Genomic DNA, 15,710 nt, shown 5'->3' with positions numbered 1-15,710 from the left:
GTAGATGGTGGAATCTGAATTCAATAACAAATCTGGTATTAAGAATCTGATGATGACCATGAATCATTGCCTATTGTTGATGGTCAGGTTTACTAATGTCCTTTAGGGAAGGAAACTGCTGTCCTTACATAGTCTACATGTGACTCCAGAATCAGAGCAATATGGTTGACTCCTAACTGCCCTCTTGGCAATTAGTGATGGGCAATAAATGCTGACCTAGCCAGCGACACCCTCGTCCCATGAATGAATAACAAACATTGCAAGCTACAGATCTTGGCTCGGTACTAAGTGACACAGGCTTGTCAGATATCAATTTCTTCACCAAAGGAGAGGTACTTTAACAAAACTGTACACAGAAACCACGAACAAGTCAGTGATTAATTCTGCCTTGCTGCCAACTATTTTCCCATATCTTAGAGTTATTGAAAAGTTAAGTTTGTTTTGTTAGATTTCAAGATATTTAGGAAAGTATTCAGAACCTTAGAGACTCCAAAAGTATCCTAACCAATGGAAGATTTCTGAAGACAGAGCAGAGGGATTAGGGAATCTTTGTCCTTGAATCACAAAAGGCTAGTGTCCAAGTTCAACAGGGAAGGCAAAGGAATATTGGCCCTTATTTCAAAGGGAATGGAGTGTAAATATAGGGAAGTCTTGCTAAATCCATACAAGGCCCTAGTTAGACCACACCTAGAACATTGTGAGCAGCTCTGGGCCCTTATCTCAGGAGAGATATGGCAGGAGGCAATCCAGAGAAAATTCACTGAGCTGATCCTGGGAATGGAGGGAGCGGCTTAGGAGGAAAGGTTGAGTTGGGTGGAATGAGAGACAACTTTATTGAAACATAGAATTTTCTTAGAGAACATTGGATGTGGAGAGGTTGTTTCCCGTTGTGGGAGAGTCTAGGACCAGAGGATGAAGGTCGCACATTTAAGACAGAGATAAGATGGAACATCTTCTCTCAGAGGGGAGTGAGTCTGTGAAATTCTTTACCACAGAGGGCTGTCAAGGCTGGGGCATTAAGTATATTCAACGCCGAGATAGATAGTAAAGGAATCATGGGTAATGGGGAAAAGGCAGGAAAGTGGAGTTGAGGATTATCAGGTTGGGCTATGATCTCATTGAATGGTGGAGCAGACTGAATGGGCTGAATGGCCTAATTCGGCTCCAATGTCACATGGTCTTAATCATTGCGCTTCAGTAAAAAGCAAACACCAGCAGTGAGCGATGGAGTGACAAACGGATCTGTTTCTAATCTGTCTCGTTAGAAAAGGAATGTTGATTAGAAATCCTGCCCTTCTTCCAATAATTCCATTGAATCCCTCTCCCCCATGTTAACAGGCAGACAGGACCCCAGCTTGCTGCTTCATTTGAAAGAAGGCAGTGTGAAACCCCTCAGTATGGGGAGGGTCTGACTGCACCAGTTAGTGAGGGCTTAGGCCTGAACTGCAGAAGATCCCTCAATTCAGGAAAATCTGAACAAACGTCAGCTCTTTTCTCTGGAAAGCAGAAGGTTAAAAAAAAACGAGCTGATAGAGATTGTCAGAGGAAGATTTGAGACTTTAGACTAACGGAGGACATTCCCACCTTTCGATGAGTTCAGGGCAATCGAGGGCCATCAAATCAGACAGTCAGTAATAAATCTGAGCAGGAATTCTGGAGGACCATTGGTGTGGAACTTATTCCCACACGGAGATGATCGATATATTTGCGGGGCAGCCACATAATAACCCAGGGAGAACAGGATAAAAGGATTAGTTGGTATGGGTGGGTGAGGAATTTCCCCAAATTGACAGGTCTGTCCCAATTTGATCTCAGCAGATTTCTTTTCCTAATCTATTCCAGATTTTCTGCCAATCGAAGCAGTCCAAAAGCAAGTTTTAAAATAAATTCTCACTGACAAAAGCGGATTTAAGGAATTTCAGAACTTGACTCTTAAACATGACACTAACCCAGTCTGCAGGAGCATTTGTGTAAATTACATCAATCTGTGACTCCCAACACTGCGTGATAAGGCCCTTGGGCTGACCTGAATTGAATTTGTTTCCAGCTCCCTCCAGATCACAACCTACTGTCTAAAAACCTCTCATTATCTTATGGCTAATTCATCTATTCATTACCAAATGACTTGCTGAAGGAAACAGTTTTATTTTACTCTAGCAAAGCCCTTCATCATTCTGAGTGTCCTGATTGAAACTCCTCTTAATGTTCATGTTGTAAGGAGCACGTTCCCAGCCTCTCTCTCTCTCTCTCTCTCTCTCAGTTCTCTCTCTCTCTCTGTCCCTCTGTGTAACTGAAGTCCCTCATTCCAGCATAGTCCTATTCTTGTAGATCCCATGATCTCGTTCAGATGCGTGACGATCTTCATAAGATGTGTGGCCTAGAGTTGGACACATTTCAGCTGGAAGTCAAAACGTGTGGTGCTGGAAAAGCACAGCTGGTCAGGCAGCATCCAAGGAGCAGGAGAGTTGATGTTTTGAGCATAAGCCCAAGGGGGCTGAGAGATATGCTCGAAATGTCGACTGTCCTGCTCCTCAGATGCTGCCTGAGTGGCTGTGCTTTTCCAGCACCCCCTGTTTTGACTGTGATCTCCAGCATCTGTAGTTATCACTTTCTCCCAAATTTCGGCTGAAGCTGAACCAGGGGTTTGTGACCATGATGTTCTCTTTGTCCCAGGAGTGTAAAGCCAAGGATAATTCTGAATGTTTTTATAAGTGGGTAGGAGGATGTTAAGGTGATGTATAAATATGCGCAGAGAGTCTAAGAGTGTAGTTTTGTGCTGTAATTCCTCGTGCCCCAGTTTCTCCTACCTGTCTTTGTCTACACTGTGAGCTGTGTGCAGACCGAATGGTTTCCGAAGGGTTTTGGTTTGTTAGGACTGATATCAGTGTAGCCTCAGGGATCCTCGCTCGAGGCAATCATTCTCTGTGAAGGGACAGTGGGCTGTACTTTGGATGAAGTGCAGTAAAAGAAAGAGGCAGCCGGCTGGTTGCCAGGGAGACGGGGAGCAGAGTCCATGCAGGCTAGGCCATAAGCCTGCGTGTCAGGTGGATTGTGCACCTCCTGTTGGTAAGGGTGTGTGTGCAAGGCCTCACGTCCGCAGTGGCAGGCAGATTGCCATGGCAACGCCAAGCAGCTGAAAGGCCAAGTCTCTGGGATTGTGCAGAATTCTCCCTCTGAGTGAAAAGTTTTAATCAGGCTCCTCCCTTTGCTGTGGCCCAATGTTTTCAGCAGCTCAGGGGGTCCATGGGGAGAGAGACCGAGGCCGTGGATATGAAGGTACACAAAAGCTGTGAAGGAGCGACATTCACTCACCCTGTCCCCCTGGACACACACCTTATGATGACAAGGTCAGTTCTGAGCAACAACTAAAATTCTTGTTTATGCTTCAGACTGTTTTTTGATCTCTTCCCCTTCAAGGAAACCTCAATAATTGTCCAATGCTTGTTCTGTCTTCCTGCTTACACTATCAAGTAGCAGCCCTAACCTGCTACAGTGTGTTTAACGGCAATTTCTGAGACACAAGTCTGTCTGATCAGTGTCTAATGAGATGCTGCACCTTTTGCTAAAATATTAAATCTCACCTGAGTTTCCCACTGGGTCAGAATGCCCTGCATAGCAGCTAAAGGTGAATCCCAAATCCACACCATGCCTTTTAATGACCATCGGCAGACTGACCTGTCCTGGTCAGCAAGCTGTGGGTGGCCAGCACAGCTACTGGGGAAGGTGGTCACTCTCAGGCAGGCTCCGAGGGTCAGAGGTGGAATCCCAATGAGGGCGTGGGTCATTGAAGCTGCTGTCTCAACAGTCAGCTGAAGTGACCCATTTCTGTTTCATTGTTCACGGTAAGGAATGTTACATTGAAAATGCTTTATAAATGCTGTGGGCTATAGTGTTCCCGACATCTTAGAATGGGCAGAGGGGAACCAGTAGATATCTTCTATTTGAACTTCCAGAAGGCATTCAACAAGGATGCTCACTAAAGGTTAAGTCATAAACTAAGAATTCACAGAGATGGAGGTAGTATATTGATGTGGATAAAGAATTGGCCCATGGGCAGGAAATGGTAAGTGGGGAGAAGGGGTTATTTTTCAGATTGGCGACCCGTGACCAGTGCAATTCCACAGGGATCACTGCTGGGACCACAACTGTTTACCATATATATTAATCACTTGAAGGAAGGAAGTGAATGTACTATAACCAAATTTGCAGATGACACAGAAATAGGTGGAAAGGCAGGTCGCAAGGCTTACGGAGAGATAATGATTGCTTCAGTAAGTGCGCGAAAATGTTGGCAAATGGAGTATCATGTGAGAAAATGTGAAGTTGTTCATTTTAGAAAGGAGAACAAAAGAACAGAATATTATATAAATGGAGAGAAATGGCAAAAAGCTGCAACACAAAGGGACTTGGGAACTTGTGCACGAGACACAGACAGCTAGCACACAGGTGCAGCAGGTAATCGGGAATGCTAATGGAATGGTCTTTATTTCAGTGGATTGGAGTACAAGAGCAGGGATGTCTTACAGCAATTGTACAAGGTGCTGGGGAGATCACATCCGGAGCACTGTGAGCAGCTTTGATCCCCTTATATAAGGAAAGATATTATTTCATTGGAGGCGGGTTAGAGAAAGTTTACTAGGGATGATCTCTAGGATGGACAAAGTTAAAAATCACACGACACCAGGTTATAGTCCAACAGGTTTATTTGGAAGTGCTCACAGCTACCTGATAAAGGAGCAGTGCTCCAAAAGCTAGTGCTTCCAAATAAACCTGTTGGACTATAACCAACACTGGATCCTCCACATCATGATATGGAGGGATTGCCTTATGATCAAAGGCTAAATAGTTCGGGACTCTACTCGCTGGAGTTTAGAAAAATGAGAGGTGGCCTCATTGAAGCGTACAGGATTCTGAAGGGGCTTGGCAGGGTCAATGCTGAGAGGATGTTTCCCCCTCATGGGAGAGTCTAGGACCAGAGGTACAGTCGCAGAATAAAGGGGCACCGATTTAAGACAGAGATGAGGAGGAATTTATTTTCTCTGAGAGTTGTGAGTCTTTAGAACACTTTGCCACAGAGAGAGCTGTGGGGGCAGAGTCCCTGTGTATATTTAAGGCTGAGATAGAGGGATTCTTGATCAGGAGGGGAATCAAGGGTTAGGGGGAAAGGGCAGGAAAGTGGACATGAGGAATGTTGGATCAGCCATGATCCTATTGAATGGTGGGGCAGGTTTGAGGGGCCAAATGGCCTACTCCTGTTTCCATTTCCCCTGATCTTACATCAGTGATTAAGCTTCAAAAAGAGTTTGGCCTTAAACATGTTTGTAATGTTGTAAGGTGGTGAAAGGTGCTAGCAAAATGCAAGTTCTTACTTTCTTTCTTGATATATTCAGCTTCCTGACACTTGTCACTATTTGGAGAGAGAGCTAGAGGGTGGCTGGGTGGGTGAGTCTGGGGCCATTACTGTAACCAGGAAACTGCGCTCTGGGGTAAGTGGCTGTTTGAGGTGAAACTGGCTGACAGAGGAACGTGATGGCCCTCAGATTTCAGACCGGGGATTTTGGCCTCAGTCTTTTACCCTGAAGAGTTCAGTAAAACTGTTTCCCATTTCACTGCGTACCAACTGCCCAGAGTCATTTTGGCAAATGAAATATTTCTGGCAGGAAGAAAGTAACAGGGAGGGAGAGCTAGGGGGAAGGCAAACATGAAAAATAAATTGCGTGACTTTTGTATTGTTGTTTATTGTGGTTTTAAGCTTACAGGAGCGTAAATAAAGGACTATTTGACTGGGTGTGGCAGCAGCAGATAAAAAGGTCACATGATGATGAAATCTCCAGGAATAAGTTCAGTCCTGAGTTACACAGTGGGGTTACTGTCACTGACTTCATCAGATTGACCAACTCCTTCTGGAGGTAGGGAGGAAGTTAAAGGAAAGGGTGGGGGCAACACAGACCCTGCACATAAAAAGATTGTCTCAATTTATTCCAATTTATTCACAAAACAAGTGTAAATATTCACACAAGGGGCGGGATGTTTGCCTTGGGAAATTCTGCCTAGCAACAAAGAGAAAGGGAAGGGGAGAAAACGGATGGAGCGAAGAGACAGAGTGATGCAGGGACACAGAGAGAGAGAGTGACACAGAGACAGGGAGAGAATCAGGCCAGACTGCACTGGCATGGCAGTGTGCTGTGTGTACCATACACCAAGCTCTCCCCCCCCGCCCCCCCGCCAGTGACAGAGCCCCCGGGGTCGGTCCCTGTGCTGTGCAGAGTCACCTGATCGCCACCAAGGTGGGGATAACATGATTATTGTCAGTGGTGCCCAGGATGTTGATTCCCGTCAGGCGGATTAAATGAAGCAATATGATGCCTCCCATAGTCAAACAGCCCATTGGCTGGTGGTGTCCAAACTCAGGTGAACAGTCAGTCATGTGATGAATGGCAGGAGTTAGAGAGTCCGGTTGTGGGACAGAGGAGGTTTGTATAACAGCGCAGTGTTTGTGAGTAGGGTCATGGTGAGGGGAGTCGGGGCAGGGAGATAAGGATGGGGGTATGAGAGGAGTGGAGCGAGGTGTTGGGGAAGTGAAGGGCATGGCGAGGAGGGTGAGGATGAAGGGTGGACAAGGGGAATGGGATGAGGGGTTTGGGAGGGTGGTGGGAAAACGGTTGGGGTGGTGAAGGAGTTTTTTTCACAGCTATTATGACCAGACCCCAAGGGCGGATTTGTTATGGTTCCAGACAGGACACCTCAATCTCCAGGGGGTACAGGCTCCCCTCAGTTCCTCACCCACAGCTTGGCTGGCTGTAACAGAAAAAAAAAGTTGCTGGAGAAACTCAGCAGGTCTGGCAGCACCTGTGACGGGAGAAACAGAGTTAATGTTTCTAGGAGAATGATATCAGACTCAAAATGTTAACTCTGTTTCTCTCTCCAAAGATGCTGCCAGACTGGCTGAGCACTTCCAGCAATTTCTGTTTTTATTTCGGACGTCCAGTATCAGCAGCATTTTGCTTTTAATCTTAAAAAGATCCCTCCCTTCTCTTCAAGACCTGATGAATTTATGCTTTAAAAGGAGCAGTTTAACCAAGCCTACTTGTGTTACCAAAGAGTGAGATGAGTAATTACTAGACGCAAGACAAATTGGTAACTCATTCATAGATTAGAAAAAAAGTGGTGTTGGCCCCCCTCCAAAAAAAACCAACATCGAATCATAGGATCCCTACAGTGTGGATGCAGGCCATTTAGCCCATCAATTCTGCACTGCCCATCCCCTGCCAAACAGCATCCCACCCAGACCCATCGCTCTACCCTATCCCTGTAACCCTGCATTTCCCTTGGCTAATCCACCCTGACCTGCACACCTTTGGACTGTGGGAGGAAACCGGAGCACCCAGAGGAAATCCATGCAGAACGGGGAGAATGTGCTAACTCCACACAGTCAGTCGCCTGAGGGTAAACCGAACCCGGGTCCCTGGCGCTGTGAGGCAGCAGTGCTAACCATGATGTGGATCAGTGTCTGAACTGTCTGTGAAGAGGGATAGTTGAATATTGCGATGTTCCAGTGCATGTTGCTGTAGTGGTGACATTTTGTTTCATTTGGTTTTAACAAGGTGCTCTCTCACTGCAACAGAAACATACCATGTTGCAGATTTTAATGATAAATCAGAGGTTTATCAAGCAAAAGATATGAACCTACTAAAAATAAACCAATCAATTTATTTGACACAAATTTTATGAGTTTTAAACACGGTAAAAGTAGAATCCTCTCAATCCTGAATCAATCCTTTACAGGTTGTAATAAAAAAAAACCTGCATAGAGTTCACATATAGAATCTCTTTCTTAACACCTCAATAAATGTAAGGTAACATTGACTTTAACGTCTAGACTGGGGTTGCCCGTCTCTGTGAGACAAAGATACAGCAAAGACACTGAGAGCTCCATAAAACCCAAATAATTTATAAAGTACTTAAACGAATAACACACGCTTGTAACTACTAGAGATATCTCGACCACTGCCTTTCACTACCTCTGGGTCCTGTAATTAACCCCAAATATTATTACCAGGGAGAGTTGGCACCATGCCTCCTGACATGGGGTATTGCCTACAGTGTTATTCGTCAAAGTCCTGCTGGACAATCAGGGTTTGCTGGGCTGCCTTATACACAGATCTCTGAGCCAAGTGTCTACCTTATTTGGGATTATCTGTGCACATGACCAATCCCAAGTGGTTCATCCTTATTTGGTAAATACAGCAGTTACTGATTTCCTGCATCTTAGCTCTTAGCTGATCTGAATGACTCAGTGCAATTCTACTCACATAACAGCCCATTGTAAGGCCTGTTATCAGTTCCTGTTATCTTCAGCCTTATCCAACTCTGATCACTCATTCCTGGAGCTGTCATATGCCTCAGTTTAAACCAAATCAGCTTCAATTCCTCTTCAGGGTTTTATCCCAACACTCTTGGCTTGGGACTAACATTAATACACAAAGGTTTCCTCTGGGTGCTCTGGTTTCCCTCTCCCAGTTTAAAGATGTGTAAGCTAGGTGGATTGGCTATGCTAAATAGTTTGTAGTGTCCAGGGATATGCAAGCTAGGTGCATTAGCCATGGGAAATGCAGGGATAGTGGTGGATCTGTGTGGGATGCTTGTCAGAGGGTCAGTGTGGACTTACTGGGCTGAATGGCCTGTTTCCAAACTGTAGGGATTCTGTTGTATTCTATGAAATGACATTCCACACACAAAAGTATTCTGGTTTCATTATATTCTCCATTCTTAGAAGTCCTGCTCTATACATGCCACTCCATGCAAGGACTTCATAAAACTGCAGAAAACAAAACTGAATCAAAAATCTCTCCTCTAAGCTTAAAAAACCCAAAGTCTAGAAATTTCAAACTGAAACCTTGAAGTAAAATTGTCTACCTTGCTAGGTTGTAAAATTCGAAAGGATTCCTGATGAAGGGCTTTTGCCCGAAACGTCGATTTTTCCTGCTACTCGGATGCTACTTGACCTGCTGTGCTTTTCCAGCACCACTCTAATCTTGACTCTAATCTCCAGCATCTGCAGTACTCACTTCTGCCTGTAAAATTCGAAAGTAAGCAAATCCCATTAGGCTGCCAAAGTAGCCCTTGCAAACTGTATTAAAAGAAATCCCCATGGCTACAGAAATAGTTAAAAGTTAATAATTAACTTCAGACACACAGAAAACCCACGTGTTATTGATCAAGAATTCAATATTTAACCAATAATATAAAACAAAAACCTAAAGTAAATTATATTAATAATATAGAAAAAAAACAGTGTGTATCACACCTGGGCAACAGAGTTTTAGATGATCACAATCTTCAAAGGATGGGAAAGGGGAGAACATTGGAATAATCTTATCTGGAGCCAGCAGCCACAGAGAAACTGTCACACACTGAGAAAGAAACACAAGACTATCAGGAGAAAGCAGTCTCCAAAAACCCAGAAAGAGAATGTCAGGAGAAACTGTTTCATCTAAGAGTGGTTGGGAATATGGAATGTTTCCCCAACAAACACTGTTTAAGACAAATAACCCAAATGCATTTATATGAAATCTGCCCCTAATAGAGGGGAGAGTAATAGGTGACACTGGCAGAGTTGTATAAGGATGATGGGAAGAGACTGGAGTCGAACATACACGCCAGCATGGAATGCTCGGGCTGAATGGCCTGTTTCTTTGCTTGTATATCCCATAATGTGGAGGTGCTGGTGTTGGATTGGTGTGGACAAAGTTAAAAATCACACAACACCAGGGGGTTATAGTCCAACAGGTTTATTTGGAAGCACTAGCTTTCGGAACGCTGCTCCTTCATCAGGTAGCTATTGGGGCAGGATCATAAGACACAGAATTGAAAGTAAAACATCAAGGTGTTATACAATGATGCAGTGTATTGAACAAACCTAAATTGTTGTTAAGTCTTTAATCACTGAGAATGGGGTTGCATATCCCGTGTAATTAATTCAATGTGATGTTCCTTCACAAATTCCGGTTAGTTCTCCCTGATCAACTCAATGTGTCCAGATTTCTAGTCATTTTGTCCCAAATGACTGATTCCTGGAATATATCCACAATTAAAGTGACAATCCTGGAGCTGACAGGTTTCACTCTGTCACTGTTTAAAACTTAACAGACTGGAGCTGAGAAATGTCCAATCAGCCATGATCCTAATGAATGGGTGAGGAGGCTCTTGGGGCTGAATGGCCTACTGCTGTTCCTATTGCTTTTGGACTTATGGACAAATGCAGTGTTCCAATACAGGGAGACAATTCCTGAATTCTCTCCATTCTCACTTTCTAAAGTTCGTTTGGATACTCAGTTTGATTTGTTTCTCATGTACAGTGGCTATTCTGGTCTCGATCTGACTTGGGGAGAGAATGTGTTGACTATATAAGGAATTTCGGACTGTGGAGTGATATTGTGATGAGGTCACAAAGTTGCTCCCTGTAGGCATAATTAGTACAGTGTGGGTGGAGTCAGTTAGCTAGATAGAAGTTGGAAAATTTCTCGAGATGGAGAATAATCTCTCCCATGTAACAGCAAGATTACAGCCTGGTATATCTCTGACTAACATGACAATGTGTAATTGATTGAGTTCCACAGACTCCTGATGACAAGGAACAGATCTTCACAATTTCTCTGTTTCCCACTCAAACTGCCCCACATCCCGTAGCTCCTCAATTCTTCTTTAGTAAATTTACAAAGATTTTCCCGATGGTACTTGCCAATGTCTTTCTCACATTCCCTTTTCCCCGTTCTTAAAGTATTTAGGGGCAAGTAGCACTTCCTCATACAAGTGGCAGTGTGGGACACTGGATCACCGGTTCCCCTCAGTGTGGGACACTGGGCTATGGGGAGAATGCAGGTAAGTGGAGTTGAAATGCCCATCAGCCATGATTGAATGGCAGAGTGGACTCGATGGGCCGAATGGCCTTACTTCCGCTCCTATGTCTTATGGTCTTATGGTCTTACCCCTTGCCCCCGTCACAGTATTTGGAGTTTTCTTAGTGAGATGGCACTGGTTTCATTTCCCTCTGGGTTGAGTGTTCAGGGATGTGGATCTGAGGTAAAGGACTAGCACCAGGAGTAGGCCATTCAGCCCCTCAGGGCTGCTCTCATTTCTATGTCAGTACTGAGTAATAGCTCAATGGTGTTTTCCTGAGTTAGGACCCCCTGCCTTGATGTCTTGATAACTCGAAATTGCTCAGTCTTTGTCCCGAACATGTTTAATAACTGGGTCCGACATTGGTAGCGCTGAGTGGCCTTCTATTGTCAAAGCTGCATGTCTTCAGCTCTGATCTCTTTGGGATATTCGGGGTTTCTGCATAAATAATGGCACTTTCTTTGTGGTTACTCGCTGCTTTTTTTCAGGCTTTCTGGAGACAGCTGCTTTAAAGACCAGGTGGGGATTATCTTCTGAGTTTGTGACCAGGGTCTGGTCTTGGCCTGGTGAATGGGAGATCACCGCTGGTTATAATCCCTGCCAAACTGGAGGGCCTAGCACAAACTGCAACCTGCCCTCTGTCCACATACCTGCAGCGACCAGCCTTCACCATTGGGCCTGATGATGGATACCTCAGGGAACAGCTGCCTGCCAAACAATTCCAAGATGTGGGAACAATTACTGGTGAGTACATCTAAGAAAGAAACAAGACCAATGAGGCTTTAGGATTGGTTCATGCTACAGGCCATAAGCACAAAGCAGCTACGCGATTGGCTCCACATCCACCTCCTCCACCCCTTTCACCATCCATCCCCTTCACTCTCTCCACCCCCTTCACCATCCACCCCCTTCACCATCCACCCCCTTCACCATCCATCCCCTTCACTCTCTCCACCCCCTTCACCATCCACCCCCTTCACCATCCACCCCCTTCACCATCCACCCCCTTCACTCTCTCCACCCCCTTCACCATCCATCCCCTTCACCATCCATCCCCTGCACTCTCTCCACCCCCTTCACCATCCACCCCCTTCACCATCCACCCCCTTCACCATCCATCCCCTTCACCATCCACCTCCTTCACCATCCACCCCCTTCACCATCCACCCCCTTCACCATCCACCCCCTTCACCATCCACCCCCTTCACCATCCACCCCCTTCACCATCCACCTCCTTCACCATCCATCCCCTTCACTCTCTCCACCCCCTCTGCCACCTACTCTCAGTCACTACAAGTTGATTTGCTGGAACTACAGGGAATCTGTATGCAAACAGAATATTGACCGTCATTGTCATAGGGATTGAATTAAAGAGCAGGGAGGTCCTGCTGGAATTGTATCAGGTGATGGTGAGGCTGCACCTGAAGTATTGTTTCCAGTCCTGGCCTCTTTACTTGAGGAAGGATACACTGGCTTTGGACGTGGCGAGGAGGAGGTTCACAGGTTGATTCCGGAGCTGAGGAGGTTACACTGTGAGGGGAGGTTGAGCCGCCTGGGACAATACTCGCTAGAACTTAGAAGAATAAGGGGGATCTTACAGAAACATATAAAACTATGAAAGGAGACAGAAAAAAACAGAGGCGGGCAAGTTGTTTCCGCTGGTGGGTGAGACTAGGACAAGAGGAAATTGCCTTGAGATTAGGAGGAGTAGATTTAAGACAGAGATGAGGAGGAACTGCTTTTCCCAGAGAGGAGTGGTGAATCTGTGGAATTTTCTCCCCAAGGAAGCAGTAGAGGCAGCTTCATTAAATATATTCAAGACCCAGTTGGATGGTATTTGTATGGTTGGGGATTCAGGGTTATTGGAATAGTGCGGGTAGGAGGAGCTGAGACAGTGGATACATCAGCCATGATCTTAATGAATGGCAGAGCAGGCTCGATGGGCCAAATGGCCTGTTCCTGCTTCCATTACAATGGGACTATGAAAGTCATAGCAGTGTGTACCATCTACACAGATCGTCAAACTGATCCTTCCATGTCCATGATCACCATCATCCAGAAGGAAAGGCCAGCTGGTACATAGGAACCCCACCCCCTGCAAGTTCCTCTCCAAACCCCTCCCCATCCTGACTTGGAAATATATCGCCGTTCCTTCAGTGTCGCTGGGTCAGAATCCTGGAATTCCGTCCCTAAAGGACATTGTGGGTCTACCCATGGCACATGGACTGCAGCGGTTCAAGAAGGCAGTTCACCCCCACCTTCTCAAGGGGCAACCAGGGACAGGCAATAAATACTGGGCCCAGCCACAACTGGAGAGAGGGTACTGCCTCCCCCGGTCCTGTGTGTTTCTGTAAATTGGTCAGCGCTGTGGCTCACTGGATACACTCTGCCACAACAGCTCGGGCTGAGGGAGTTTGTTTGGAGAGTGATGAGGTGATCCCCTCCCTCATTATCTCCAGGTCCAGGGGAGGGGCCTGTATCCCACAGTGACAGCATCCTATTGGTTTTTAATACAGGAAGCAATAATCACACTCAGTGCCAATCTTCAAAGTTACAAATCACACAACACCAGGTTATAGTCCAATAGGTTTATTTGGAAGCACTCGCTTTTGGTACGTTGCTCTCTCACAGGTAGCTGTGGGACTGCATCATGAAACACAGAATTTATAGCAAAAGGATTACAGTGTCGTGCAGCTGAAATGTCACTTCAATACATCATTTCAGTTGCATGACACTGTAATCTTTTGCTATAAATTCTGTGTCTCATGATGCAGTCCCACAGCTACCTGTGAAAGAGCAACGTACCAAAAGCTAGCGCTTCCAAATAAACCTGTTGGATTATAACCTGGAGTTGTGTGATTTTTAATTTGTCTACCCCTGTCCCACACCAGCACCTTCACATCGATGTTTAAAGTACCATAGTGCCCTCTGTGGGTGGGTCAGAGCACCACTGAAGGATGTACAGGAATTGTGTGTGTCTGTCTATGTGCGTGTGAGTGTACGCCTGTGTATCTGTCTGTACCTGTGTGTGTGTGTGTGTGTGTGTGTGTGTGTTGGGGGGGGGGTGTCTGAGGGAGTACTGCACTGTCAGAAGTGATGTCTTTCAATTAAGATTTTAAATGAAGGTTCCATGTTGCTTTTCAAGTGACTAGAGACAAACCCGCAGCTGCAATTGGAAGGAGGAGAATTTGCCTCAGTGCATACTCCCTGTACCCAGTCCCCCACACTCCCCTGTCCCCCCATTGTCCATTACTGAACCTGGCCTCAGCTTGCTGTATAGGGTCTTTGCCACAAGAGGGAGCAGATGCTCCATGATGTGGGAATCCCATCAGGGAACACATCGGGTTCTGATCAGCTGCAGAATGAGAGACTTCAAAAGGCTTTTCAAAAACAGCTTCAATTATTAAAGGAGAAGAGCTTTTGAGGAATGGAAATGTTAGCACACAGTTTGTTCCCACATGGGGCTGGGGGAGGGGAGGTGGGGATCCTAATTACAGCCTTTGATCCTTGAATTTTATGTTTGCAAATAACAAGAGAGAAAATAGAATCTCTACAGTGTGGAAACAGGCCCTTCGGCCCAACACGTCTACACCGACCCTCCGAAGGGTAACCCACCCAGACCCATTCCCCTAACCTATTATCCTATATTTGCTCCTGACTAATGCACCTAACCTACATATCCCTGAACACCATGGGCAATTTTCCATCACTAATTCACCCTAACCTGCACATCTTTGGACTGTGGGAGGAAACCGGAGCACCCGGGGGAAACCCACACAGGCACGGGGAGAATGTGCAAACTCCACACCTGAGTCACCTGAGGCTAGAATCGAACCCGGGTCCCTGGTGCTGTGAGGCAGCAGTGCCAACCACTGGAAAAGGTTCACGTGCTCTCCTCAGTTTTAAGTCACTTGATGGTCTCTCCCCTCCATGTCTCTGACCTTTGTCCATCTGTACCACCCTGGGAGGTCCTGGCTCTCGTCCCTGTCCAGCCTTGGGGGAGTTTGGCTGCACAGGTCCCTAATCCATGCGTGACCGTTAGTAAGGAACTTTCCCATTGTTTATTGTTTGTTTAAAGCAGTGGCTTCTATTCAACAGATTAGTGAAAGAAAGTGCACAACCGTGAGAATGGTTCACTGATACCAGATTTAAACATCACAACACACCAGGTTATAGTCCAACAGGGTTTAATCAGAAGCACTAGCTTTCGGAGCGACGCTCCTTAATCAGGTGGTTGTGGATGGCACAAATCTAAGGCACAGAATTTATAGCAAAAGTTTACAGTGTGATGTAACTGACATTATACATTGAAAAATACCTTGATTGCCTATTGAGTCTTTCTGATACCAGAGGACAAACTCAGATACACACATACATACACACACACTGAGACACACACTTACACACATTCTCACAGATCCATCCTCACACACACTCAGACACACTCACACAGACTGAGACACACACAGAGACACACACACACATTCAAATGTGCACAAACTCAGCCACATACCCACACGCGCACACTGAGACACACAGACGCAGACACTCAGAGACACACACGCACTCAGACACACTCTTACACACACAAAGACACACTCAGGCACACACACACACACATACATACACGCACAAAAAGACACACACACACAAAATTGAGATGCACAGACAGATACGTACACGCTGATTTATTCGAATGTCACTTTATGGAACATACAGACCGTTCTGGTTTTTACTCTCATCTCCTTGTTTATTCAGAATTATTTATGTTCCGGAACGGGAACTATCAGCTGGACCAGCTGTGAAGAGTG

General features: G+C 45.7%; 1 long non-coding RNA gene across 1 annotated transcript in view; it reads left to right on the top strand.

Annotated features, from left to right (window-relative positions):
* Nucleotides 1–15,710, top strand: part of LOC122539659 (uncharacterized) — a 57,561-nt gene extending 41,851 nt beyond the window's left edge. The window contains exons 4-5 of the long non-coding RNA XR_015752463.1: nt 11,388–11,643; nt 15,658–15,710. This is a non-coding gene — a long non-coding RNA (uncharacterized LOC122539659). The remainder of the gene's footprint in view (nt 1–11,387; nt 11,644–15,657) is intronic.

The sequence above is a fragment of the Chiloscyllium plagiosum genome, unplaced genomic scaffold (genome assembly GCF_037043375.1).
Source record: "Chiloscyllium plagiosum isolate Xiang-an unplaced genomic scaffold, Cpla_swu_hap1 HiC_scaffold_32, whole genome shotgun sequence".
Taxonomy (NCBI): domain Eukaryota; kingdom Metazoa; phylum Chordata; class Chondrichthyes; order Orectolobiformes; family Hemiscylliidae; genus Chiloscyllium; species Chiloscyllium plagiosum.
Note: the sequence above shows the minus strand (reverse complement) of the source record. Positions and strands in the feature narration are given on the sequence as shown.